This window comes from Lagopus muta, chromosome 10 (assembly GCF_023343835.1).
Source record: "Lagopus muta isolate bLagMut1 chromosome 10, bLagMut1 primary, whole genome shotgun sequence".
NCBI classification, from domain to species: Eukaryota; Metazoa; Chordata; class Aves; order Galliformes; family Phasianidae; genus Lagopus; species Lagopus muta.
Genome location: NC_064442.1, coordinates 14,757,010 through 14,784,743, shown reverse-complemented (window position 1 = coordinate 14,784,743; position 27,734 = coordinate 14,757,010). Strand labels below are relative to the sequence as shown.

Sequence of the window (27,734 nt, the reverse complement as noted above, 5' to 3'; positions counted from 1 at the left end):
TGCCTACCTGAGGCCTTCTTAAGGTAGGCAGTTTTTGTTTCTTTTTTTCTGTGTCTGTGGATGCTGCATTTGGGCTTGTTTTCACTTGCTGCAGCCTAGGGTTGTGTCACGATGCCATTATTGCTGTACTTTCCATCATGTTATGTGTAGCATTATATAGCATTACAGCGTTATGCCTGCCTGCTTCCTAAAGCCTGAATATCAGCCCTTCAGATGTCCACAGTGTGGATTATTCTGACTGGGACAGAATGAGTTACCCCTTAGTGATTCATCTACTCCCAAACTAAATCTGTGCAGGAAACTGGTGTTAATGAGAATGAGCCCAATGCTCTAGGATGAGAACTGAGACGCTGTTGTGTATTTATGTATTTGCAGAAATGCCCAGGTGTAGGTGACAGGTTTTGCTGATACCATTAAGTGGAACAAGCACAAGACACACCTTTTAGACAGTTCTTTTGTGATGCTTGGTGGCAACAGCATTATTTAAAATGATAGTATTCTCTCCTCTCTGAGTTGGTTCCTGATGCAGAATGTCTACTGTATCTCTAAAGCAGAGAAGAGCAGTCATGGAAATAAATAATCAAAATACCAGGAGGCTCATTTGTAGTGTGAAATGCAGAAATGTTGAATCTCAGTAAGCATTGTACAGAACCTAGAGATACTTCCAGGAAGCTCAAGAAGTGGGATGATGTGCATTTCCTGTGACACTAGGAGCATAAGCTGTACTACCTGGCCATAATGGAGCTGACCCACTAATTTCCTTATCTCCCAATATGCCCCTTTGCAATCCTGTCAGTGCTGTTCATTTATTAGAGCAATGGGGCAGACAGATGTTTTTTAAAGCTGGTTGTTTGTTTAGATACTAATGTGGTTTTGCATACCCTAGACGCTCATTTTGTAAGTTCCTGGTTGTAAGTTTTTCTGTTCAACCTAACAATAGTTTAACTTGTTCTAAAGAAGGGGTAAGTGCTACAATGAGCTGTGGGACAGCAATTCACTTTTGGAGCACCGGAACTGTTTCTCTTCCTGGAGCGTACAGAAGAAGATTTCCTTGCTCACTTCATGGTCCACAGTGCTATAAACATCTGAAATCACGTAGTATCCTTGAGGAAGGGCTTACCACATCCAGTGATTATCCCAGGGGCTCGGGCTTAAATAGGCTTTGCCAGTATCAGGGAATGACTTTCCACAGTAGAGCTTTGTCCTTGGAGTTACCCCACGTGTTTTCGGCATTTGTCATTCAAGCTGATTGCGCTACCTTTAAGGAAGAGCAAGCCATTGCTGTAGGCCAGATTTACTGAAGAGCCTAATGGTGCAAATAGAATTGTAACATAAAGGCAAATCCTAAAACCTCTTTCTCTTTCCTTAAAGGATTAGTGTGATTGTTTCTCATAAACCTTTTTGCGTACTGTCCTGTTTCTTATTCATCTGAAATCAATGCCACCTGGCATAAAAGTTTTCAAAGATTGCATCATATCAGGACATGTCTTTGAGAAAGAAAGGATCTGGACCTCATGAGAAGACAGAGGAATCAATGTTGTCACCATACAAATTTTGCTCAAGGAAAAATGAATAAACATCCCGAACCGAAGTCCCGGAATCTCCTTGTGTAGTCTTTTTATTAGTTTTACTGTTGTTTTGTTTGATTGGTGGTGGTGGTTTTTGCTAGGGACGCAAGTTTGTTCAATCATTTCATGGCTGTTTCATACTGAATAGGTTTTGAGCTTGTTCTGTGAGTTCACAGAAAATGCACTCCACAACTTAAAATCAAGTAATTGCAAAGATGTGCCTTGAACACAGGTGATTAGCTAGAAGATTGGTTGCTTTCTGTGCTGATAGGAAACTGCAACAGAATTTTCCCCTACCACTCCAGACTAACATCCGAAGGAAATTATTTTTCCTTATTCATGGTATATGTTGAACTGTCTGCTTATTTTGCTGCCAGTGGATATTTCACACAATATGGTTTGCTGTTTAACAGTATTTATGTTTTGCTGGGGAGTTCCTCTTCATGTGCAAATTGCAGCTTGTTTTATTGGTTAGTTTCTTAATTCATGCAATAGTTTCCATTTCCTGAATGTAACCGCCATCAGAAAGCACCAGCAACATAGGGTTCTAATGCACAACTTGTGTTGCTGTAGGTTAATTGTGTAATCTGGAGTTTACTTTGAGGAAATGTTGAAGTTCCTGTTTGTTTGTTTAAGTTAGCTCTTCTGAGCATTTATTCTTCCTCTGAATCAACAATGTTCACTCAAGTATTCAAGGAAAGCAAACGTATGTGGGCTTACATAGAACTAACTAGAGTATTTTTAGAATATAAACACATAGTTTTCTGAGTGTATTAGTTGATTTACTCTTAATTTAATTCTTATTTACTTGAGTAATGAAGCTCACATTTGTTTTTTGCATTCATCAGTTCTCAAGAATTAAAATGTGGTGGTAAATGTGGTCTGGCTAGATCAGCTAGGCGATTGGCTTCTGTTCTCTGCAGGTGAGTGGTGGAATACATTTGCTGGTGGGAATATTCATAGCCTGTCTGAGAAGCTTGATTTCCTTTGGTGGTTTGTGTATTTAAAAAACGGGAAAACCTTGGTCAGTGTGGAGATGAGTTCAGTGACATTCAGCGTGCAATGTATTATACGAGTGTTGTTCTGAAAATAATGCCTCCTATTTTATTCTGTTGGCCCATGATGCCACAGGCAGATGTTGGTGTGGCAGTAGAGGTTGAACCTTCCCACCAATATTCCGTTTCCTTTTATGTCTGCTGTGCGACAGGTGGCAGCGGAGGGATGGTCTGACAAAATGGCGTCTGACGTGGGAGTGTGAATGAAACAGGAGTATGGAATTAAATTCTTCCATGTTGGGAAAACATTACATCAATTGACATTCATGGGCACTTGCAGAACATTTATGGAGACCAACCAGTGGATGTGAGCACAGTGAGGCAGTGAGTGGTATGTTTTGACAGTGGTGACAGCAGGTCACTCCCTCTGGTGCAGATTTTTAGGAGTGCAGCATGCAGGCTCTTGTTCATTTCTGTCGAAAATGCATAACTAATGGTGGTGACTACACTGGAAAACTGTTTTGTAGCTGAGAACTTCTCTGTTTAATAGTGTTGCTGTACTGTGTATCTGTACCGGGGGGGGGAAAAAAAAAAAAAAAAAAAAAGGAGGCATTACTTTTGAAGCAACCTATGCATATATAAAAAATGCTTATAGTCTCCTGCATTTTGGGCAAGGTCTTTTCTCTAAATTCCATCTGGGCAATTACTGTGGGATCCATGCTGGAACCAGAAGGGATGAAAGCTGAACTGTATATTAGCAATCACCTTACCTTTGCATGCATTCTGCAAGTAGCTCTTCTGCAAACTCTTTCTTGCAATCTCTTGCCAGATGCCTGCAGTGGAACTCCGAAGTGTCTCTGTTGTTGGTTTGTTCTTTCTGTATCTGTTTGGAAAGATAGATTTTTTTTTTTTTTTTCCTTTAGTAAAATTTGCACTTATTTGAGGGATTTTACTGCACTTCACTAAATAATGTCCAGACACTACAACAGTTGCTTGTCTAATAGAGTTATCTCCAATGAGGGTATTCTGTTTTTAGCCTCCTTGCTTACCAGAGGATGGCTTACTGTCATGAACGGGCCTGCAAGGCAGGTGCTAGCTAATTGCATGCGTTTGTCTCAGCTGCCAGTGTTCTGCCCAGCTGAGCACATCAGGGTTCATCTGAACCATGACTGTGGTCAGCAACAGCCCAGAACAAGGGATTGCTTGTCCCGCTGTGCTAACAACGAAACGCCACGGGGCAGTGCTGGCTGTTTAACTGTTCTTCTTGATTTTGTGTAGCACAAATGCTGAACAAAGCACAGTGAATGAATGATGTAATGCATTTTCCAAGAAATATAGGGAAAAGAAAATAATAAATCTCTTCAGTGAGTGGGATGTTCTTTGGAGAACTAAGTAGGCCATACACAGCCTCCTTTCTGGTGCCACCTTTCTGACGATTGTGTAGTTATTCTGTAGTGAAGAACTGTGCCACAAAATAAAGGAAATAACATTATAATATAATCATATTCTGTTATTGAAGCTGTGCTTCTATCCTTCTTCCATAACTGCATAGTTTTACAGTTACACTGCTGAAGGCTGATGCTTGCAACAGCAATCTTGTACAGGCAAAATAGGATGCAAGTTTAATTACCTCTTGCATTAATTAGTACACTGTCATGACAGCACTTGTTTATAAGTTAGAAACCCACATTTAATAACTTGGATTTTATTTTCATAGTGTGTGTCTTGGAAGTTGTAACTTGCAATACCTTTCCGAAATAATAGAGGCAGTTCAGCTTAGAGTGTGATGGTGCTTAAGGCATGGAAATGTTTTGGTAAAAATATGAAATATGACAATGCCATTGTTTGGGTAAAAGATTTTCATGTACGCGCAGTCTGGTTGGAACTCACAGCACCAGGAAAGTGCAGATGGTACCTCTGTATTTCTAAGCAACTGCATAAAGAGAGGGTTGATGCCCTAGTTTGTCATCAAATAACAGGTTTTCTTTGGGCTATGGGATTTCTCGGGTGAGAAACCCATCAGATCAGAAAGCAGCAAGCATGATGATGCTGAGGCAACTAATAGCAGACCTTTAGTAAAAGGGCAGGTCAGCTGTGGTTTTCTCTAGGCAAAAGGAAGCCCAGGAGCACTGTTTGTGTGTATTTCAAGAGATGTAGTAAATAAATGGCACAATTACAGGCAAAGCCTATGGAATATTTCTCAGAGAGCATTTGAGTGATAAAATGTAACACTGTTGACTGGCATGCTCCATGTTGTAAATAAAAGTGCTTTGATGCCAGGAGAAGGAGGGCTGTTAAAACTGGACTTGTAAATTTAGCGTAAGCAAATGCTGTAGTTTACCTTGAAGGAATAATTCCACTACACAGTTTGTGCGGTATGCAGAATAGGGAAGGTGTGCAGTTTTGCATTCTGTTACAAGTTTTGCATTTCTGTTGCAAACTGTTATGAGTGTCTCTGCTCTGACTTCCTGCCGCCCTGGAGTAAGCTTGCCATGTACTTTTCCTTCGTTTTCCAATTCTCTTTTATCTGTATGCCTCTGCCCTTTTTGCTTAACTCTGTTTAATTAAGGCATGATATGTATTTACAGAGATGCATATTTCCAGAAAGTTATTGTAAAATCCATGGCTCTAGGGACAGAAGGGCACTTACAGCACAATAGAGTGTTCACGTTCTTTTCCATCTATCTGTTGTATAGGACAGCCACAGATAACCCACTAAAATGGTAAGACTACTTATTTAATTCTTGAATCAAGGTTTTGAGAAACCATTTCGGTAGTATCCGAGGACACATCTAACACTCCTGAATATCTTCTTTCTCCACTATGGTATATGATTAAGTGTTTGCAGGTCTTCACGACAGTGATGAGTTAACGTATGATGAATTAACATTTGTACTACATTTAGGTCTTTCTCAGCTCTTTCAAGTTATGCTGTTATACAGTACTGTGGTCTCTTTTAAGAAATTACTCTTTTTTCTTTAGCTACATTTAGCTAATATATTTCTATCTAATAGAGTTAACTAATATATTACTTTGCATTATTGCTCTACTTGAAAAGGTGCTGGGCTTTTTTGGACAAGTTTTGGCTCTTATCTTGAATAAAGGTACTGCAAGGGCTGTTTCCAGCAGGAAGCATAGGATGTCTGATAGTGGAAGTAGTGCACTGCTGGCAATCCCTGGGGCTGTGGGAAAGTCTGATCTGCTACAGATCTCACTGCTAAAATGATTAAGAGACACTGGGGTTTTCCAGTTCAGCAGGTGCTAAGGTACAGGTTGAAACAGGAGAGAAGGCAATGGAAAAGCTCTGTGTCATGAGCAGCTGAGTGTGACTGTGATGGCTGTGGAAGAAGAAGAGGAAGGGGTAAAAGCCTTTTTGGACTTCTGGTTAAGTGAGGACCAAGAACACCTTTGCTTTGCTTATTTCCAGTGAGAACTGATGTGTTTGGCAAGGGCTCAGAAAAGCTGATATCTTTTATTTCATCCACCTCCTGAGCATTGCCCTTCACTTAATTAATCTAGTAGCTCTCAAAGAGAGAAAAACGATCATCTCTCAGGGCAACAGAAGGGGAAGTTAAGAGTTCTTGTTGCCATGGTACCTCCCCTGAGTATTTTAGGAAGCAAACAGTATGGTGTTGAGATAAGCGAAGAACTGAGCGGTGGTGAGGAGCAAAGCTTACCATCCTCTGGTAGATGCTTGCTGTTTCTCTACAAAATCATGTGGATCACCATGTAGTCTGGAGTTGTTTTTTGATGATATTTCCTAGAAATTACAATTCAGTAATGATAACCTGTTCAGCCCTTGCTCTTGTAGTAGATGTGTATTAATGAAGAGCCTTGGGGTGTGGTGTCCTGTGTGTTCCTTTGCAATCAATCATGCGTAACAGCTACCTAACAGCGTAACCAACACCTAACAGTGATAGTAACACAGAGTAAAGCACATAACTGTTTCTGATGCAAGCAGAGGACAGACCACCAAGCTCCTCAGCTTGTACCTCTTTTTGAATGTTTTTCTTAGGGTTGAGAAATGCTCCTTCAAGAGATCATTGTTGTTCAGATAAATGTAAGCATTTACAGAGAGAGCCTTGGAGTGAGGTGTTGAAATGAGCCAGCTTGTCTGGAAGACTGACTAGACTGTTTAAAGCCATGTCATACAGCCCTCAAGTTGTTATTTTGCAAAATTGCCTGTTCTAGGCTAATTTTAATGAGGGTTAATAAAGAGTTGTACTTCTGTTGCACATTATGTGTTTGAGAAAAAGGATTTGGCCGCAATTGGTGATTCTAAGTCCACACGCAAACTTAACAATTCAAAGTTAAGAAGTTACTCCTTTAGAGCAACTTCTGGTGACTGAACCAATGTACAGCATTGCTGGAAATACCAGGACAGTGGAGCATAGCATAACACTTTTGTTTTTCTTCCTAAGGCATTGTTCTGCCCAAATACTCTGCGTATCTGTGTATCTATGAAAATGATAGAAAATGATTCTACAATGTTTCTGTGAACCAGCAACCTGAGGTTGAGGATTTTCTGAATTTTTTTTCCTTCTACCACACTCTTAGCCCCAGATGATAGAAAGGGTGAGTCTGTATTACAGCCTTAAAAAACATGGCTATTCTGGTAGTTTTGGGACCCTGAAGGAAGCTGAGGAACTGTTCTTCTTGTACCTGGCAGCTGAATATGTGAAACTCTTTTTTTTCTTTTTTTTTTTTTTTTTTTTTTTTTGTGAGGAGTAAGAGGGAGTGAAAAATGAAGTCTGTCATCTTAGGGCAGAATTGTGCTTCAAATTCCTTTGTTGTCCTTTCTTTATATACTAGTAACTCCATTTTTACTCACATTGATGGAGAATGCCTAGGCTGTCCCTCGGCAAGGAATGCTTGCAGGTAGCTGTTTTCTTTAAGGAAGAAAAGCTTTTCTTTCTAGGATTCACAAACTTCAGAGGAACCGTAAAACAAAGAACTGTTACCTCTGAGTATTTTCTTTCCGTTCTTACAAGTGAATAAAAATAAGTAATCCTTAAGAGCCTCTGATAAGGGCCAGATACAGCAGGAAAGGTAAATGAAGAAGTGAGGATAAGTGTAGCAGAAAAGACAAGAGATAAAGAGCAGGAAATGTCACACATTTTTAGGAGGAAGGTGGGGATTTGGGAAATCAGTGGTTGAGCTGAGTTTTCAATTTTGCCATGAAATATTGCTCTTTATTTTTCATTCCCTCCTTTACGAAGGTGGGATTAAGTGGCAAGTATCTCCAATAGTAAATTTCTAATGAAGTTGTGAAATAAGGAAAATGGATTTTAGATCCTGGATTTCCAGTTTGTAATTGAATTGGATGCTCTGATGCCTTGCTCCTGACTCTGCCACCTTGAATTCATTCTGTCAAGTATTTGCATTCTTCTCTCCTATATTCTACTTCCAATCTCAGCACGAACTAATTCAGAAAATTGTGAAATCTTGTATGAAATCCTCTTGTGTAACACTGCTTAAAAAGAGTATTAGCAGCAGCAAATCAAATAAGATTCAGTATCTCAAGTAAATGCGTACAATTATACATAAATATTTATATCCAGTTTTAAGGCTTGCAAAGAAGCAGTGGGCTGACCTTTGTAACTCAAAAGTGCATTCTGTCATGCGGTAGATCTATCCGTTACTGTCAGTCGTGCATTGGTAAAAAACAGATTTGAACCAGAAATTGTTCTTACAAGAGATGCTGTCATTAATTAGGCAGTGTGTGCTACCAGTGCATGCCTTTTCCCATTACTTGCACTGTGACACAGCTAGAAATTGGAGAATAAAAACGTAAGCCACAGTGTTGCAAGCCCCAGCATTAAAGGACTGTTATCTTCTATAACACATACTATTGAGGGTTTGAGACCTGGAGCTGAGGTTTTGTTCAAGGAGCAACGAAAGACTTTGGCCAAAATCGTGGCATTTTTGTAAAACAGTTCTCAGCTGGCAGTGCTGTAACAGGCAGGGCGGCAAGCCCATTCACAGCCAAGGCAGTGTGCTGTTGCAGGGGCCTGGGACAGCTGCTGGAGGCACACGAGGGGTATTGCTGGAAAGCACCAGCAGTATCTGGAGGAGGGCCAGTGTCTACAGAAGTAAAGAGAATAAACCAGCAAACCCTGATTGCAGTCAGTCCTGGCTGAAGATTGTATTTGCCATGGCCCTAAATGTATGGAAATATTTCCAGCACATATCAAAGGGCTTTATAGTGTGTTTTCCCAGTATTTACTAGAATATTCAGTTTAGAGTGACAGCTGCATTGAAGAACCATAGCAGTCATTCTGGACTGTTTGAGCGCTTTGGAAGTAAGTGGTATCCAGAGCATGAGGAGGGAATGCTCTTCAATCTCTGCCAGGTTTCTTTGTCTCTCATGGATCAGAAGTGATAGTATTGAATCTCATCCTCATGCAAGCACTGGTTCTCCAAAAGTACAAGTCTATACATCCCCACTGCTTCTGACTCAGTGCAGTGAAATTGTACACCAAGCCCATTGTCTAATTGTTTATCCACTCCCTCTTTCTGAGGCTGAGACACTGAATAGAGGCAATTCTTTTAGCTCTGGCTTCATGCCTCATAGCGAGGATGCAATTCCTGCCATTTGCTTCAATTTTACTCCTGGCCGAAATCTGAAAGTACAGCACAGTTTTTCTCTCTTACATTTCTTTTTCTCCCTTGGGCCAGTCACACTAGGTAGGATCATATTCGCTGCTGAATTAGCATCTGGTAATTCTTCAGTGTGCTGAATTTTGGAAGCGTGCTGGTCAGTCACACTCATGTTGCTTACATCTTATGTGTATGTATGAGCTGCATAATGGAAATTCATTAACTATTATTAAAGGCTAAATTGTCAGCTTGGAGCTGCTGCTGTTGTATAAAGCTTTGTAGAAGTAGAGGAGCGTAGGGAAACTTCACAGACTTTATTTCAGAGTATAGAAACTTGGTTCTTCTGTTCTAGCCACTGTATTACAATGGTGATTTCAATGAATCCAACCATTGTAAAAGCCTATTGAGGAGAGGGCATATTAATAGATTTTATTTTATTTTTCTTGGCCAGAAGATGGTTGAGATTTAAACTGTGGGTAAGGCTTGGAAGGTGATTCTTCTCCCTAGAAGAAATGTAGAGCTATAAATGAAAGAGGAGCTGCTCAGCCCGTGGCTTGTTTTTGCTACAGTTTTTATTGTTAAAAACTTGATCTGGTGAATCTTAACTATGCCATCTCATTTTCTGTCTTGATGGAAGGGGAATCTTTCATCCAAAGAGCCTATATGACATTCAGGTGGAAGTGAGTTCCTCAGGGATAATTTTGTTACATTATTCCCAGTCAGGAATTTCAAACAAAAATGTTCTAGTGTCACACATTTGCCATGAATCCAGTGTTTCTACACTTTCTCATATATGATTCGTGGATAGCAAAATTGGTTGGTTCATGATGCTTCTCAGCTATCTGTTGTCTTATCAAGGAAGGTGATTCTTATGACATTGCTCACCAGACTGAAAAAGAAAAGCCAAACAGAGCCCAATGTTTGGAGAAAGGAGGAAAAAAATAAAAATAAAAAATCAGGACAAGGAGAGAGGAGTCTGTCATTTCTGTCCCCCATCTCTCAAGCCAGCACCGCATATCTTCCAATGTAATATCCCAGTGGTTAGAATGGTGGCTAGCAGAAGCTTTAGTGGTTTTCTCTGGGGGGAAAAAACAAAATTCCATGATTTTTCACCAGTGTTTACTGGATCAATTTCAGATGCCATCCATTTCTGGCTTGGCCCTTGTGTCTACCAGGCTCCTCAACCCAAATATTAGAATAAGCAATCATTTCTGTTTGGCTGTGGTGAGATCATACCCACATTTGAAAACTTTTTGGGTTTGACTGACTTTCTGATCCAGCTGAATAAATATTAGTGTGTACTTGGTCAGTGATCAATTTGTGACTGTAAATATAGTCTGTATAAGAAACTCTGTAGCTGCTGTGGAGCTAGCAAATTGCAGTGGAGAGTGAGTTACACTGATCTGCTTTTTGAAGGAGTAAACCAGCCCACAAGATCAGATACGGCTTTGTTGGTGAAGGAGGCTAGGCAACAGCAGCATAGTAATTCAGCCTCTCCCACCTGTATGTCCTACTACTTGATGGGAACTTGTGCAAAAGGAAGAATGCCATCTCTTTCAATAGGTTTCCTTCTCTTCTTCCTTGCTTGAAGTGTCCAATATATTACTCCTTTCTGGAGAGATAAGTTAAGCTAATGTTGTCACCAGTGTCCTCATTAGACAAGTTCATGGCTAAACCTGAAGAACCAAACTTGTCTCCTTGCAACTTAGCAGAGTTTTTGAGAGAGAACATACTTTATTTTGCTGCTAGCCAAACTTCTTGGAGGGGTGGAAGCTAACAGGATGAAAGTCATTACTAAATGTTTGAGCTGCAAGCTCTGTATAGCTTGAAGAAAGTTACTTGAATACCAGCTGAATCCTCAGGTGACTTTTAATCTTTCTATTTCAGTAATCAGAGACTTGGGCTGTGGGAGGAAGAAAGCAGCTGCAGAAACACTTGTTTTTCTGTTCTTGTGGTTTACTCTTCAGGCTTAGGCAATGTTTCATTTCCCAGCATAGCTGCTCAACAGCCCTCCTTTCAGAAGTGTCAACACGCAAATACGTGTTTGAGGAATTGCTACTACAACATATAATGATTACTGTTATTTCTTTTACATTCAGACACTTGTGTGTTATAGGTTAAACAGCCTGCAAAACTTCACTGCAAAATTCATGAAAATTCCCCTGTGTATTTAGGCTCGATATTCTTTGTGTGTAAGCATGTATTATACTACCTTAGCCCTTAAGTAGTCTGCTGCTGTGTTGCGTTAGGTATGTCAGTGAATAACTTCAATAGTTTTAAGCCTAGAACAGCCTCATCCAGTTTTGCCTTCCCTTAAAAACATAATTATGGGGAGTAGAGATGGAGGTGCTTGTATCCCCACAGAATGAAGGTGTATCTTCACGCTTTCATTTAGAAGGTATCAGACTTCATTGTGTAAGGGCAGACTTGAAGCCAGTCTATGCCTTTCAGGAGCCACCACACTCTAAACTCCACGTCAACAGTGCAGTGTGTGTGACTATCACCATCTCCCACAACACTGGCTTTTCATTCACATGATGATGGAAGCCAAGTTTGATCTCTTTGGATCAACAAGTACTGGTTCAGTAAAAAGGTGTTGGCAAAAACTGCATTGTCTTAAATGAGGCAAAGTATTTAATGTGCTTTTCTAAAAGCCCTTCACAAGCTTGTTGCTGCCTGTATTAGAGACCTCTTCCTGTGACTTTGCCTCCTGGATTCCTCATCTATTTTTAAGTCTCATGCTCCTTCCTGCGCCTATTTTAACTTGGTTGCTGTACAGTTTAACCCCTGTGGGACATGGAGTTTGTGGGAAAGAAGTTGTGTATTACAGAAAATAATTTGGTTTAGTGTGCATGTTCCTCCAAAGGTTTCATAGCACAGGATGTGTAAAAACCCTAATTAGAATCCCATCTAGGGTTTGTTTGTTTGTTTGTTTGTCAGCAACTGTAACATCACAAAGTATGGAGCTCACTGGACTGATTGAGAAATAGTAAGGCTATGCTCTCGTGTCTTTGTAATCTCTACCTGTATAATGCCCAGGAGAAATACGGAACCTGAGTCAATGCCCATGGCTCAGGGTTTGTCTGCAATTCTGAGCTGTTTTTCTCACAGTGCACATACTGGTTTGGGCTTGTTGAAGGGAGTTAATCTTGAGAGCTTTTCCTCAGTAGTATCAGTCTGTGTAGTGCAAAAGTAAACAATGTTCAGGCCTTGGATCCCTTTAGGTATGACTTGTGCTACAGATTCCCCCAGCGTGCCTATGAACTAAACTGCTTGAAGTCATGTTACCCTTTGTTTCACCTTGATTTGCTTTGTCCCAAATCCCAAAAAAGGGTAGTCAGTAAAGCAAAGAGAACTACTGAATAAATCCTCTAGAATCAAAAAGCTGCAAGTAAAACTATTCTATTTTAAATTTAGCAACTAGATAGCTCTCTAGTGGCTTAACCTCTGCTGTGCAGAATCCTGAAGACATATCTGTGAGAGCTGGAATTTAGCCTTCATGGCAAGAATGTCTTCCAGGTGTTTTCAGAGGCATCTTCCTTACATCTGAGATTGGGCTCAGGATGCAGGTATGAATCTTGTTGATGATGTGGGGTTTGCTGTGTTGCGAACAGTGATCTGTTCCTAGCCCAATATCTGTTCAGCCAGGCAGCCACACAGCCATTTGTTGATAAGTTTTTCTGCCTGGATGTTTCAGGGAAATAGAGGACAAGTGATAGGAGGATCCTAAAAGTACCCCGACTTATTGGCTTGCAGAATCATAGTGAGGAAGGTTCAGTGCTGTACAGCGCCCCTGTGTCTTAACCTTTGCACTGATGTCAGATGAAAAAGAAGGTTGCTCATTTTTGTTAACTATGTTTTGTCTTTTCAAACCCAACGCTTTTCAGTGTTAAGTCATGATAAGTTAGTAGATGCTCCTTGGAATAACTTGGCACTGCATCAAGTGATTTGTAGGGTTATACAGATAATCAGGTGAGTAAATGCGTGCTCCATGGTTCTCATGATCTGCATATAAAATTTCCATAGAATACCCTTGGAGGCAACTCAAGGAGTCTTTCTTTACCAATCTAAACAAGAATCCCATCTATATAGGTTAAGGAGGAAGAGGTTTGAGGCTGTTACCCAGAGAGTGGGAGGGGCTCAGGTGTACCCCTTGCTCTGTGTAGGCCAGCTGCTGTTGTTGCCAGGAGGAACAGTTGTTTTGCCAGAATCGTCTGGCACCAAAACAAACTGTGTGTGTGTTGTCTTCCAAGAGTACCTCAGACCAGAGCTGAGGCCTGCTCTGGACCATTTCCAGAGAGGCAGGCGGTACCTCTGCCTTTCTGATGCTTGGCTAGAATGATGACTGTGATGATGCCAGGCACAAGCACCTATTTCTAAAGGGGAGTGGGACAAGTAAAAGTGATATGTAAACCTCTATGTGAGGAACTAGTTGTTTCTTGGGGTTCAGCAAAAAAATTGACTTGGCTTCCTTGTACACAGCCTTGCAGCAGTTCAACTGACGTTGTAATTGAAACAGTTTGTGACACATTCAGATATTAGAAAAGCTGAATAGAGTGTTGTGGCAACTGGTGATTCACGGCCACCTAAAAGCATGTGATATCATCTATCTCTGTACTGTCTGAGCAGTGGATGTGCTACTGAGTTAACAGCTTCCAGTAGTTATAGTAAGCTATGATTGCAGTGGTCCAAAAGGTTACCTTGATAACTGACCTTCTGCTGTTCAGCCTTCAGTGCTGCTTCCTCTGAGCATAGCGCTGCGCACTTTGCTTTCGGACCATGTGGGAGCATTTTTAGGCCAGAAGATGTAAGGCAGAGAGGTGTTATTGCATGCAGTATCCTTCCTAGGAGAGATCTGAGAGCTGCAAGTGTATGTGTAGTGTATGTGGCCTGCTTTCTGAGGCTGCATCAAAAGCTATGGGAAGAGCAGTCCCAAATGTATCCCATCTTGTGTTCGTGTGGTTAGGACTGTACCAGAGACGTGCGGATGAGATGTTCCAGCTTCAACATGGAGTATAGCTTAGTCTCCCAGCAGGAGCATTCTGGCACAGTGATGTAAGTACAGCCAAGCTGAATGACTTAGGATTCTATTTGTTGTCTTTACATTAACCCAGAAAGTTTCGCCAACAACGAACTATGCAGGGTAGTGTCCTCAGGCACAAGTAGTGCAGCAGTCCTACTGCTGCAGTTCTCCTCTAGCCCCACTTTGGAATGCAGAGCTGAACCTTTTCTTTTTTGTTCCTCTTTAAGGATTCTCTCTCCTTTTCTGTTAGCACTCTCCATTCATATGTGCGTGAGTAAGTTTAGTAGGCAAAAATATCGTGTTAGCCCAGAGTTGGGAGGCTAGTTTCTCTCTTAGCTTGCTTGAACAAAGTTGCTTGTATTGTTTTCTGTCTTGTTTTAGACTTCCTCTCTCAGTAGTCGGCCTATTCACTGCTTTGTTCACCAGGAATACGTAATTGATCTGCATCTAACTTCACACTGTGAACTTTGGTGCATTATTTTCAGCATGCATGTTGGAAATTAAACTTTGGTGATGCATCTGAAAAGTATGCACACAAGTGATTTCAGAAACGAGAAAATCATATTAATTGAATTAGATGTTCCTCTCAAAACATCTCTAAGAAAACAAGGGTGGTCTGAGGCTGGAAAGAATACCAGCTTAACCTTTATGGCTTATGTTTACACGCTCTGCACAACCCTGTGTTTTGATGAGGCATTGTTCATAACTTGGCAAAGACCTCTTAAAAAGAATGTTGGCCAGAGTAAGCAGCTTTTTATAATTACAAGAGAAACAACGGGTTCAGATAATTTCAAATGAAGTGTGCGTGGCTCCAAACAGACCCTACTCAATCTCTTCTTTGTAGAGGCCTATACAGATCAACTGCTGTCTCTGCTGTCCTGGCCCTCTGGGTATCACTCTATACCTGAGAAAGGAAGGTTCACATTCATTCAAAAACTGCATGTAGAGAATTCCAGCTCAGGTGTATGTGCCACCTGGTACAGAAAACTGGGAGATCAATGGTATTGGTTCCAGTGCTGGTTTACTAAATGTTCCAAACTCGTCAGAAAACCATCATGTGATAAACAGGGTTACTCAACTATGTTGTCTGCTCTCAGGGTATTCTGGCGAGTGCTCTGCGAGGGCTGGGGGGAAGAGAAGCATCATACCTGCTTCTGTAAGCATGAATCTGAGGTGGGTATTGGCTCATGTTGAGATAAGGGTTTGATCCATCAAAATGAGGGTTTGTGCTAAGTGTGTAAAGTCCCCTGAAACAGTGAAGGCAGCATCCAAGGACATGGTGGAAAAAGATGATAGAATGTTAGGTATTATGAGAGGCAATATCCAGTGAGGAGTTGGTCAGAACAAAGCATTTTACTCTACCTATAGTTTAAACAACAAAAACAGAAAACAAAACAAAGTAAATAATAATTTAAAAAAAAAAAAAAAACACCACCAGCTAGTGGACTTTCTTGTTTTGGCTCATCCACATAGCTGGGCCAGAGCACAGGGAAAGGGCAGCCATCAGCAGGTCGTGTCAAAATGTTGCTTCTTAATTACGGTGAAGGTACGTGAGAGGGCAAGCTCTTCACCCCGTCCACATTCTTCCTGACAAAACTAACACAACATCAAATGGAAATTTCTTTGGCTGATTCCATTTCTGGGGCTGATGCCCTCGGGATGCTCAGTGGTGGTCAGGGGTGACTCCTCGTGAGTTCTGGCAGAAGTACTTGTATAGAAAAGGCAACTGGAGAAACTTCCATTTCTTGGTCTCCGGCTACCTTCCCGTTTCTGGCAGCAGCAACGTGAAAGAGGACAGATGGGAAATGCCTCCTAGTGCCTACTTGGGCTGTCTGCTTGTGCCCTGCTATCCCACATTTTCAGCTGTAGGGATGGTGGGGCATTGTTTCACTGCTTCTCATGTTTTGGCCGCTAATAGCGTCTGACTTTGAAACGCTAATTTGGGTGCACTTGATTTCCATTTCCAGTCTGTCCTGCTTTGCCGGGCGGGACTGGGGCCGACTACGCACATGACAGAGCATGCAGGGCTGGGGGGTCCGGGAGACGCTCCCCCTGCGGACGGAGCGCCCGCAGCCCGGCCTCTGCTCTCGGAGGGTTGCGCACAGCCCCCGCCGCGCGTGGTTCAGGCCGGCGGCGCGCTGCGGCCCGGCCGAGCCCGCGACTACCCGCTTCGGTGGCGCTGAGCCTGGCGGAGGGAGCCGGAACCGCTTCCCCGCGGGAGCTGGCGGCGGGCCCCACCAGCGTGGCGGCGCCGTTGCCCTTTTAAGCGGGCGCCGCCGTTGTCCTCGGGTGCCCCGCGCGGCCGGCCCGCAGCCGCCAGCGCGCTATTTATAGCGGGCCGCGGGCGGGGCGCCCCTAACACGCGATGCGCGGCTCCGCGGCCCCCGCCCACAGGGACGCGCGTGGCCGCGGCGGGCGCTGCGCCGAGTCCCGCCCTCTCCTCGCGACGGGCGGTGGCCGCGCGTGGGTTGCGGGGCCGGACGGGCCTGCGTGCGTCTGAGCCCTGGCACCGCTCCGCCACCTGCTCCCGCGGCGATGGCGGTCCCCCCTTCTGAGTGCTGAATGGGAGACGTGCGAGAACGCCGACGTGTGTTCTGGCAGCGGCCTGCCCACGCTCTGAGCTGAGGGGAAAGGAATGGAGCTCTTTCCTTCCACTGAGGGGGATCGTTTACCGCGCACAAACCGTACTTTGTGAAAGCAGTGAAAAGCCTTTGTCTCCCTGGAAGGACCGTGTAACAGTGTGACACACTTGCGTGTCCCTGGCGTCAAAGGAAAAAGAGAGGCTGTGCTGGATCGAGCCGTCTGCTTGAGTTTCTTGCGTGAGCCTAGCTGGAGAAAGACATTGCAGAGGAAGGGAACGTGCAACTGCTCTTTTCTTGACTTCCTTTAGAAGCCCTGGAGTGTCTATTTCAGCCCTTCGCCTGTTCCCTGGAACTTGAATTAATATCTGTTTGCCTTTTATTTCTATACAATGAGAAATACTCCCGTTAGTTGTTACAAAATGACTTTCTTTGTTTCAAGTTCTGTTACAGTGTAGCAACACCACCACTCTCCCCAGTGGCTTTCACGTTGCCTGTCTCCTAAGCAATTCTTGCAGCTGCCGTGTGTAGGGTGTGTGTCCATGTTGGATGTATTTGATTTTGCTTCTCTCCTACGGTTTTCATCCAAACAGCAGCAGATTGCTTCCACCAATGTCCATCAGCTTCCCCCTTCCTGCACCCTGCAGCATGGCTGCGTGCACTCTGCCATCCAGCTGCTCCCAGCACTGCTACTATCTCTGATCAGCAACAGCCCAGGGAATGACGTACATTGAAAATAGGGCCTGTTGTTTTATAGCCCGTGCCAACAAAGCCGTGTTACAGCAAATGAATGTGAGTCACTGAGTTGGAGTTGGGAGTGTCCTTGAGACATTCCATTTATAACTTGACCAGGTATTAGCGGATTTTCTTGCTTTTCAGAACAAATGCATTGCTACCATCTCCCAGCTCCTTTAATGTATAACAAATCGGCCAGTGGCAGGGAGAGTTTACCTCGGGGGCATCTGAGGTGAAGAGAGCAAAAGTAATCTCTTAAGTGCAGGAACGCCCTCAGCACTTTAAACCACAGCCTTAGAACAGGAGTCTCAAGTGCACATTAGTAATGCTTTTGCCCTTTGCTCTTTGGAGGGGTGATTTGCTCTGCAAATACCTTATGAATCTCATGAGGCTCTGGCATTATGTTATTTTTCAAAGGTGTCCTCTAGTAAATACCCATCGCATTACAGTATGGGCTTCTGCCACAGCGTATTAAATAATCATGAACAAATGGTATCTTGTGACGGGATTTGTTCTGGTAAATAAAGGTCTCTCAAGCCACACACACAAAAGTACATTTGTTCTGAGGACAAATGAAAAGATCAATGTTGTTTGAAACTGGTGAGAAGGTTAAGTGTCTTATGTCTTTAAATGAACAGGATAAGTGAGGAAGTCATGAAAACCTTTCTTGAGTATAGCCTTTCTTGAGTATACATGTTCTGGAGTGCCATCTTTTCTGTGAATAGTTAACAAATTGAACACAGCTGAACCTAATAAAAATCTAGGTTCATGTGTCCACAGACCTTCATTTGCTGTGTGGCATCAGTTGCTGTACTGAGACTAATCATCTCAGGAGGCTGCCAGAGAGGATTTCTCTGCTGACGTCTTGAAGCATAGGGAGTTATAGTCTGAAGTTTGTTGTCTGTCTGTTGCAAAACTGAAATACAAAATCATGGTCCTGAATGTAAAAAAAAGAGTTTAGCTGCTTAGGTCAACCTCAGGTTACAGTGCAAATATCTGTGCTGAATGACTGTTAGATCTATTAGCTCTTTACATACCCCCATTCTGCCTCTGAGTTCAACAGCATGTTTTAGGCACTCTAAATATCATATACCATGAGAGGCTGCTGAAGAGGACGCATCTTCTGCTTTCCCCTGCTTTTTGCTCACTATTTACAGCACATTGTTTTTTAGGGCTTATTACAGCTGTCTCTTGGAGCCACACTGCAAGGGAAGTTTGGGATACTTCCTGCACAGTCACAACATTCTGGCTGACAGACAGAACTCTGGTCTCTTAGGTTTGTCTGCTGACTCAACGGCGTCAGAGCCTCGCGTGAGGACTGGCCTGTTTGTATGGGTAACTCTGTGGGATCGTCACTCACATACAATCTAGCTGTGCAACAGGATGTGAATGAGAAGTACCTATCCTGCCATCACACCAAAGCACTTCATAAAGTGTGCTAGCAGTGTAAACACAGTACAAAAATTGTGACCCTTCAGAAAAGGCCTATTTTTTTTGGTGCTTTGCACTTTCTAATGCAGAAGCTCTCACCTTTTGTTCTTGGACTCACTTTGTATATTTTGCTTTCGGACCATTTGACTTTCCATACTATCAAAACATCTAGATGTCACTTAGACAAGTTTCACACTCCAAATAGCAGACCATCTAAAGGATAATCATCACTCAGACTTTTCTGTCATACTGATCCTTATTCAACCAAGTGGCCTCACTGGATTGGATGGGAGCATACAAAAAAAATCATTTTTCCTCATCAGATGTTACATGGGTTTTTCACTTCAAGTATTTACTTATCGATTTACATTCACGTTACATTTGAAGCTTATGATGTAGAAGCTTTAGCAACCTCAAAATTTCTTCATAGGTATGAAGAGTTTAAAAACAAACGAACAACAACAAAGAGAGAAGTTTATAGCTGAGAGAAAACTATTGAGGTTGAAAATTCACTGATGAGAGTAAGAGAGCCATGTGTCCTTTCACTTTTAATCCCAGCCTGGAGGTAGTTAAATATCTGTGTTAGACTGCTTTTTCAAACATGCCTATTACCCCAGAAGGGAATACATTAAAATTCCCTGTTAGCATTTAACCTGTTTTGCCTGGGTAGACAATAATTTGCATAGGATAAATAGGTTTTGCATAGTAGATAGTACATTTTTTCTCATAATCTTTTTCTTTTATAAAACTAATTGCATAAGTTTGGAAAGCTTGGCCTCATACTGTGGGTTGGTTTTTGTTTTTAGTGTAGCTGAGGCAGTAATTGGATTGGGTCACATCTGTGATCAAGTGGTTTTGCAACCGTGTAATCTTACCCTGACTTGAAGTGTGCTATTTCATCTGTGAGTTAATTTTCTCTATGCTGCTTTAATTAAGGGAAGTGGAGGTTACATGCATTTAAATATTAGTGAGAAGCAGAGTAATAGAATGTTGTCAATTACACTGGTTTTAAATCATGAACAGATGTGCCTGACATTCGTCACTGCACTGAACAATATAGCTGTAAGACATGCTGATAATAGGTGTAGATGTGAGTATTGCTAAAGCTCCTTTTTCATACTTGGTGAAATATCTATTCTTTATTTAGATCCAATTGTAGTCTGTATTCTCCTTTCACTTTTGTTAATGTAGATCAGGATTCATTTTTCTTAAAGTGAGGTCTTGTATTTTTGCAAAGATCTGATCCAAAGCAACAGAAAAAACTTGTACCGTCTTCAGCAGGAAAGGAAGGAGTAATCAGGTAATGTAAAAGTGGAGAATCAGGCTTGCAGGCTGTGACAAAAAAGATTTCACATCTATGAGCTTGTATAGCTTGAGGTTTAATAAGGAGCTTTTTAAATAACAGGGTTGTTTAAGAAAAATATGAGTAGTTTTGTTGACACTTTTAAGAAAAATGATGAAAGTGAATATGAGATTCCCTGCTCACAACAAAAGACCTTAACATACCTTAGCTCCCAATGGAGTTGTTGAAGTTCTCTTGCTCCTGTAGAGGATGAATGCCATGTGAATGGATATTTTCAGTGCTGTTTAAGCTCCCAGAAATTCAGATGGTGTTTAGTGAAGTTTTCAGAATTGTAAATCTCACTCATCTTCAGCAGCGGAAATGAGAATTAGGTGCGCAGTGGTGTTTTCTGAAGCACTGTCTACATTGTAAAACATCTGTTCAAAAAGTTCTTCAACAAATCCAGCTCCAATTCTCCCTTTATGCATGTCTTGGAAGTTTGCTGTTGTCTTTGGCAGGAATGAACTGTAAAGAGGCAGTGACTGGCATCTGATTTGAGTCTTCAGTCCATTCTATAGAACTGATGGAAAGAAGCTTAAAAATGTTGTCCTTAAAGCTTACACTGCATTTGATTACTCTGTAAAATGTCCAGGACTTCAGGGGAATTGGACTCAATGATCCTTGTGGATCCCTTCCAACTCGGGGTATTCTGAGATTCTGTGACTAATTATCACTCAGTGGTATTTTGTATTTTCCACAATGAGTGCATAGCTTGGTTGTTTGTTGGAAGTTTGTTTATCTAAATGTGATGTGAACTGTGGAGCGCTCCTGTGCTGAAGAGATGTGTTTGTCCTCTCTACAGGCCTTTCTTGTCTGTGGGGTTCAGATTACATTTTCTAAGGAACTACCTTGGGAAGAAAACTGCCCTCTTCCCTTGCTTATGCTTCAAAACCTGCAAAAAGTATTCTATTGTTTATGACAGGTAAGTGCACTGGATAGCAACTGCCATAAGAGAGGTGATGAGTAGTAACAGTTGATTTTAACAGCATAGGCCAAATTATAACCTGAAAATGAAATGAGAGCTTTGTCAGGTCTCATGCTGTCCCACTGCTGACCACTAAAGTTTTGTTAAGCATTCTTTGTTAGCGTGTTTGAGAAGCCTTTGGTGGGCAGGATATGAACTAAAACTCAGGATCACCCCTTGAAGTTCCAGTGTGGACCTTCAGATTTCTCTTGCTCCTGGGTGAAATGGCTTCTATTTCATCTGAGGCTGAGCAGTGCAAATTTGGACAATGACCATATACCAAGATTGCCGAGAAGCCTATAAACCTTTAAGCAGCACTGCATGGAAAGATAAAACACAAAATGGATGTGTGTATGAGGGGAATGCACCCAGTGTTTTGTGCATTCCAGGAGCAGCCTCAGTAGAGACTGGAATTTGAATTCTCATCTGATAACATTCCACAAAGACAACTTGCATTCCCTTCCCGCCTCCCTCTCCTAAGAGATTTCTTTTGGCTTATTATTATTTTGGCTTATTATTATTCTGCCTTGGCTATCAGGTAACTGCTGAAGTGCCAACATCAGAAAAGATTAGTTTGGGTGCTTTTTGTTCAGCTCATAGTTTAGGTTCCCTGGGGTTCATTACTGTCGTGGATTTTCTCTCTTTACTGCCGTTTTTAACAATGTAACTGCTTGGTGTTGTTGCTCTAAATCAAGATCAGAGACGTTACGAGGTACATCAGTACCTTTTTAAGTTTCCTTCTACTACCTCCCCCCCCTCCTTCAAACACACCCCTGTTTGTACAGTACAAGGCCATTAGAAAGGCAGGAAAAAGGAGAGGCGATGAGTCATGTTAATTTCTTAACGGCACAATTAAAACACAAAGCCCCACCTATCTTAGCAGGAAAAATGATCTTGGTCTGTACACCTGCTGTGCAATATTTTTGTGTTTATTCCAGATTTTTAGTTCTGAATGTAAGTGTGGAAAGTAGGCTGCTGTTTCAGGAATTTGAATTAAAGAAATATTGCTTTTGGACCTGAGACATCAGAGTGAGATCAGGAGAAGCAGATCTAGTACAGTGTAATCATCTGTTCATTTCTGGGTTATGAGCTCTATAGAAAGAGATGCAGAAGTCTGTTTCCTTTGCCTGTGGGTCTGCCAGCATTGATAATGTCCCATTTAAACTCCAACTGATGGTTTTGTAGCTGATATCATAAAGCAGAGAAAATAACTACTTCAAATGAGGGTGCCTTTTTTTTCCTTCTGACTCTATTTTTAGTAATTCCAGTAATAATCACTGTGCATTTTTTTTATTACAATAGCTTCTGCTTAGCACTATTGAGCAAAGGTGTCAGCTTGGGAATCCAACTGCTAGTGTTTTCTTTGTTTCTCTCTGTTATAAGAATCAGTCTGCCTTTTAGTTGATAGTTGTGTTTTTTAGAAAATCAGGTTTGGTCATATAGTGACAGCTGTAAGAAGCAGAGCAAAACATGCAGCCTAACAGGGGGGATGATGATTTCCCTATTTTTTTCTGCTTTTCTGATTCTAGACAGCTTCTGAATCTGAGGAGATTTAAAGGATGTAGACAGTATCTTGTGTATGACAAGCCATCAGTGTTGTGCCCCATGTCCTCTTCCTGGCACGCCTCCTAGACCTGAACTGTCCCTGGGATCCTGGGAAATGGCCAGCATGTTGCTCTCAGTGTGACTTCAGAGGATTTTCAGGCCTCCTTATCTTCGGTAAATGTACTAAGGTATGGGTAAGAATCTTTCCTCATAACTTTAATTAGTTCCTAGCATATATAAAACCCTCTGGAGATGTCAGAACAGATGCTCTGTGGAAATCTGAAAACTAATTAATGTGTAGGAGTTGGAGCTATTTTTTCCTCTTTACTTTATTCTCTTAATATTGAGCACAGTTACAAACAGTATGCTAGAGGGAATGAAGATGAGTACTGCCACGTTCGTCCCATATGACTTGTTTGCAATGCTGAACTGTGCTCAGGACAGAAGGTAAAACTGCCCTGCAGTGATGGCATACAGGGTGATTGGGAGGGATCCTCTCAGGAGGAAGAGGAGCAAATAATGCCTTTAGTGTGTTTCCATGTTCCCATGTTTCCATGTTTCTTGTATCGCCTCACTGAAGGAGGAAGGAGCCACCCTGTTGCTGTTCAAATAACTCTTGAAGCTTTGCAAAAAGGACAAAGTCATTGCCCAGGTCCAGCAAACCTCTTGCAGACATCTCAGTCCCACCTCAGTACATTGCCTGCAAAAACACAAATATAGTTGAAAATGCCTGAGATGAACTTTCGTTTGAAGTGTGGTCCCTCCGTGCTCTGTTGGCAACATAAAAGGGTGGGCACTTGGAATCTGTCCCTTGGGTAGACCCTTTCCAGGAGGACACCACAAATTTTATTTCTAATGTTTCTTAGAAAAGATAATAGCTCTCTGCAGCGTATCTGTCAGCGTGGGCTCTAACAGGGGCCTCAGTGGAGGTGTTAGGAACTCTACATGCTCTGACAGCCTTCTGCTTGGAACACCCGGATCCAGCACAGACCGCAGCACCGTCTGTTTACAGCAGATAGGAGCCAAGCCGTTCCTGCACATGAGGAATGCAGTGACTTAAAAATTCTTCCCTACACAAGCTTAAGAACAAAAGCACAAAGCAATACAGCCAGTCCATGGGCTAGCTGAGTAAAAGGTAGGCCTGGGTTTCGGAAATAAGTTCATATGATTATGCCATAAGGTTTTCTTATAGATACGCTCTTGGCTTAGGAATTGCCTGTTTCTTTCTCCAACTGTGTTCAAATGCAGTGAAACACCTGCTTTCCCTTCTGTTAAGGAGAAAGAATAGCTGGGGGGAGGGCAAGGTTGCAGGTATAGGAAGGGGATGGGAACATTCCAAATGCTTTACTGGGAATTGGCAGATGCTCTGGGAGAAGTTTGAGGACCTAGGGATCTTTAACCTGAGTTAATCTGACTTGCCTTTTAATCCAGCATCCCGAGCAGTGCCTGAACACTGCTTGCATCTGTGAACGCTAACTGAACCAAGCAACAAAGATAATTTTTTAGAACACATGTTTTTAGTAGAACTAGTTAAAAGCAAATCCTCAATCAAAATCTTGAATTCCTTAGCTTTGCTCTACTTCAGTATTATTTAATGCTTGTTTTGGGTACTATTTACAATAGCAGTGAAGCAGACTTCTTTTTATGGTAGCTATAGATTTACTTATGTATTTTCCAGGAGCTAATGTAATAATATTAATACTTCTATGAGTCTCTTATTACACCTTTAAGTCCAATTTTCTAACGAGATACTGATGATGTTGTTATTCTGACTTCAGCAGTTTTCTTTGTCTCAGGCCCCATGAAGGGATAGTGAAGATAGCCATGATTCTTGTTTGGGTAATTTTGTTGGACAAGGGACTGTTCTCAAAAATATTTACCTGCTTTCCTCATTTGTATGAGTCTAGATTAGTTAGATTAGTAGTAAGTAAGAGTCTAAGAGTAGTAGTAGTAAGAGTCTAGATCAGTTACTCTTACATTGTGCATGCCTTACAGCATACAGTTCAAATAGATGAATCTACAAAACCTCTGCTTCAACTGATAACAATTACATTGCTCTTGTTTCAGTTAGTGTGGTGATTCTTCCACCAGCTGATAAAAACCTGCTTATATTAAAATTACAGTTACCAAAACATTGCATTTAAAAGTGATTCTAAACAAAATCTCCAGGAATTCCTTTAACTGTCTGACTCTGAGAAAAACAGATTTATCATCTGCCTTTGTCCATATGTATCAAAAAGAGTTCCTGAGTCAAATAATGTGGTCAGTTGGCTATGCAGTATGTATCCTTGCTCTGCACCCTCCAGCCGTCGTTAGTACAATTGCACTTTGGCAGTTGCTGGCTAGGTGCATGACCTAATAGATCAGAGAGGGGAATAAGACTCAACTGTGTGAAGAACAGAGCTACAGTCAGACCTGCATGGGGAGATAGAAATTAATCTTTTTAGGTCACATTATCTGTCTGAACCTATTATACAGTCTTAATTCTACTTGTGTTAGGAAAGGGGAATTTTTTTATTTTTTTTTTTTTAAGGCTCGTAGCTCCCATTCGCAGAGATTCACTTTAAAGGCCAGTGTTGCAGCAGGTTTTGGTTTTTTTTTTTTTTTTTTTTTTTTTTTTTTTTTTTTTTCAGTGTATGATCTTTAATAAAGGCTCTGTGGAAGACCAGTTTAGGTGATACTACCATTGCTTTGAAACATACTGTACTATTAACCAGCATCCTATGTAAGTGATTAATGTAGCTAGGATACAGCCAGGGAAATAGGGATGAAGCAGCACATTCTCTGCAAATTCTAACGGTAGAAGCTTTGTCACATTCTGCAAGGATCCCCCTGAGTTCTCCCATAATATTTTTTTCTTCTTTGAGTCTTGTTCCGGGGTGCTGACAAGAAGTGTTCTGATTTTGAAAGCTTATTTTGAAAGGAGAGTGGAGAAGAAGCTACTTCGTATTTTGCTCTGGCGAAAGCAAGTGGTGGTAGAATATTTGATTTGCGCAAGATAAGCTATTATCAGCTAGTTTCTTAGCACTGGTAAGTAAATAGTGATAAGGTCTAATGACTCCGCCTAACGCCTCTTTCCTTTGTGTCTAAGCCAAACAAGTGTTTTGCTGGCTCCATCTGCTGGACCCTGATGATGTGAACGATACAGTGAAGCTTGGCTGGACTCACACGGAACAAACACGTCTGAAACTGAAGCACTCCATGCGTGTCATGGAAACCGTGAGAAAAGAGATAGGAACATCCGTCCCCAGAATGCATAAGTGTAAAGACTAATGATTTGGAGTTGCATTCATTATGGCTTTTCTAGTTGTTTTGGGACACCAAGAACAACCCAAACCAATCAAATTTACAAGAGAACACATCCATATAATGTTGGCTTTTACTTTGTCATGTGCTGGTGTATAGGAAATGAGACCTTGAAGATAGTTTATCTCAGTCTGATTAATACAAAGTTAATGAATTATGCATAAAACTCTAAATGGTTTCCCAGATACAGAAACAAAAGGGTTGCTTCTGAAGTAGCAGACCATGGAGGATAATTTCAGACTTTTAGAACATGTGTTATTCATGCATTCCAGGCAACAACTCAATGGCTGATGACCGAGCCACACCTGCTGGACTTTGAGGACTTTCAACTGTCTTATTACACTTATTAAAGTTCCACTGTCCCCTAAATTCATCTCCTTTTCACAGAAAAGGTAGAAATAAATTTACACGGAAGCTTCTTATTGGGTACTGTGTCCTGCACAGATTACTTTCTTCGAGTAGTCACATACCTACAGTTAAGAATGTGATTTTTCTGCCTCAGATGCTTGATACATTTAAGAAAGTTCATGTTTTTAACCAAGTCATTGTGGGACATCGTTTTGGGGAAAAGAAACAAGTGTGTTTCATGGGAGTGGTGGTACTTCCCACTGAAAAGGGCCTTTGCTGCTGTTGTGACACAGCTGTCTCTATATCTGAGAGCGTTTCAGTGTTCTAAAACCGAACAGAACAAATTGAGAAGCCATGGAAACAGTGACTAAGATGAGAAAATATTTGCTTTCCTTGCTCTCTCTTCTGCCATGGTTGCACAAATTCTTGGAATGACTGGAAAGAAAGTTCTAAAAAATTTCGTGATTCCGAGATTCTCCGTCACGTAAGGATATTCTTTAATGAAACCATAGGGAATACAGCTACCAGGGGAATATGCGACGATTAGCCTCCATACATAGAATTGCTGCACAATCTGGTAGTTAGAACATCTAAGAGTAAACAGTTAATGCTGTGGACTACCTGATGGTAGTTGATTGCAAATTACAGGTTTTACTGTAGGGATGTCTCACGTTCTTTTAATTTTATGGAAGATGTAGTAACAGCTGGTTTCTGAAGTTAAAGAAAAACGTTTCCTAAATAGAATTATTTCCTGAGTCGGTGATGCAATTATGGCTAGCTGGAATATTTTAATTATGATTTCCATTTGTAATCAAATATTACAAAAGCATGAGAGAGGGACTAAGATCTCATTACGTATAAAAAACAGTCTGTCTGAACCATATACCAGGAAATGGAATTAGAAACCTATCAGTCTATTACAGAGAGATGAGGGAAAGAAACCAGAGAACTGTGAAGACTTGGACCAACTGGCAGCATTATGATCCCCAAACAAGCTGTTAGATGCAGAAATGTGAAGCACTGTAAACCATCAGTTCAAGAAATTGTTTTGTGGGAGTTCAGAGCTGTAGTGAAGTTTGACATGGAATGAAGAACTTTCTACATACCTGCTCTCCAGAACTAGATTCATGGGGAAGTCGTGTCACACTGTGTCACGTTGTGGTTTTGTGACTTTGAGAAAGCATCTTGTCAGTTCAACCATATGAGAAACTATATTTTGTGAGATGCTAAGCACAACCAAGGAGAATAGGCAGACAGACAACTGCAACTCCCCAGAGGAGAAGGAGCAGCATGATTGA

The 27,734-nt window shown here is 41.6% G+C and overlaps 1 long non-coding RNA gene across 1 annotated transcript; it reads left to right on the top strand.

The window, feature by feature from the left end:
* LOC125698465 (uncharacterized) lies at positions 1 to 27,734 on the top strand. Its single transcript, XR_007379197.1, has 5 exons — positions 1 to 23; positions 21,076 to 21,195; positions 22,767 to 22,970; positions 23,363 to 23,917; positions 25,874 to 27,734. It is a non-coding gene; the product is annotated as an uncharacterized LOC125698465 (long non-coding RNA).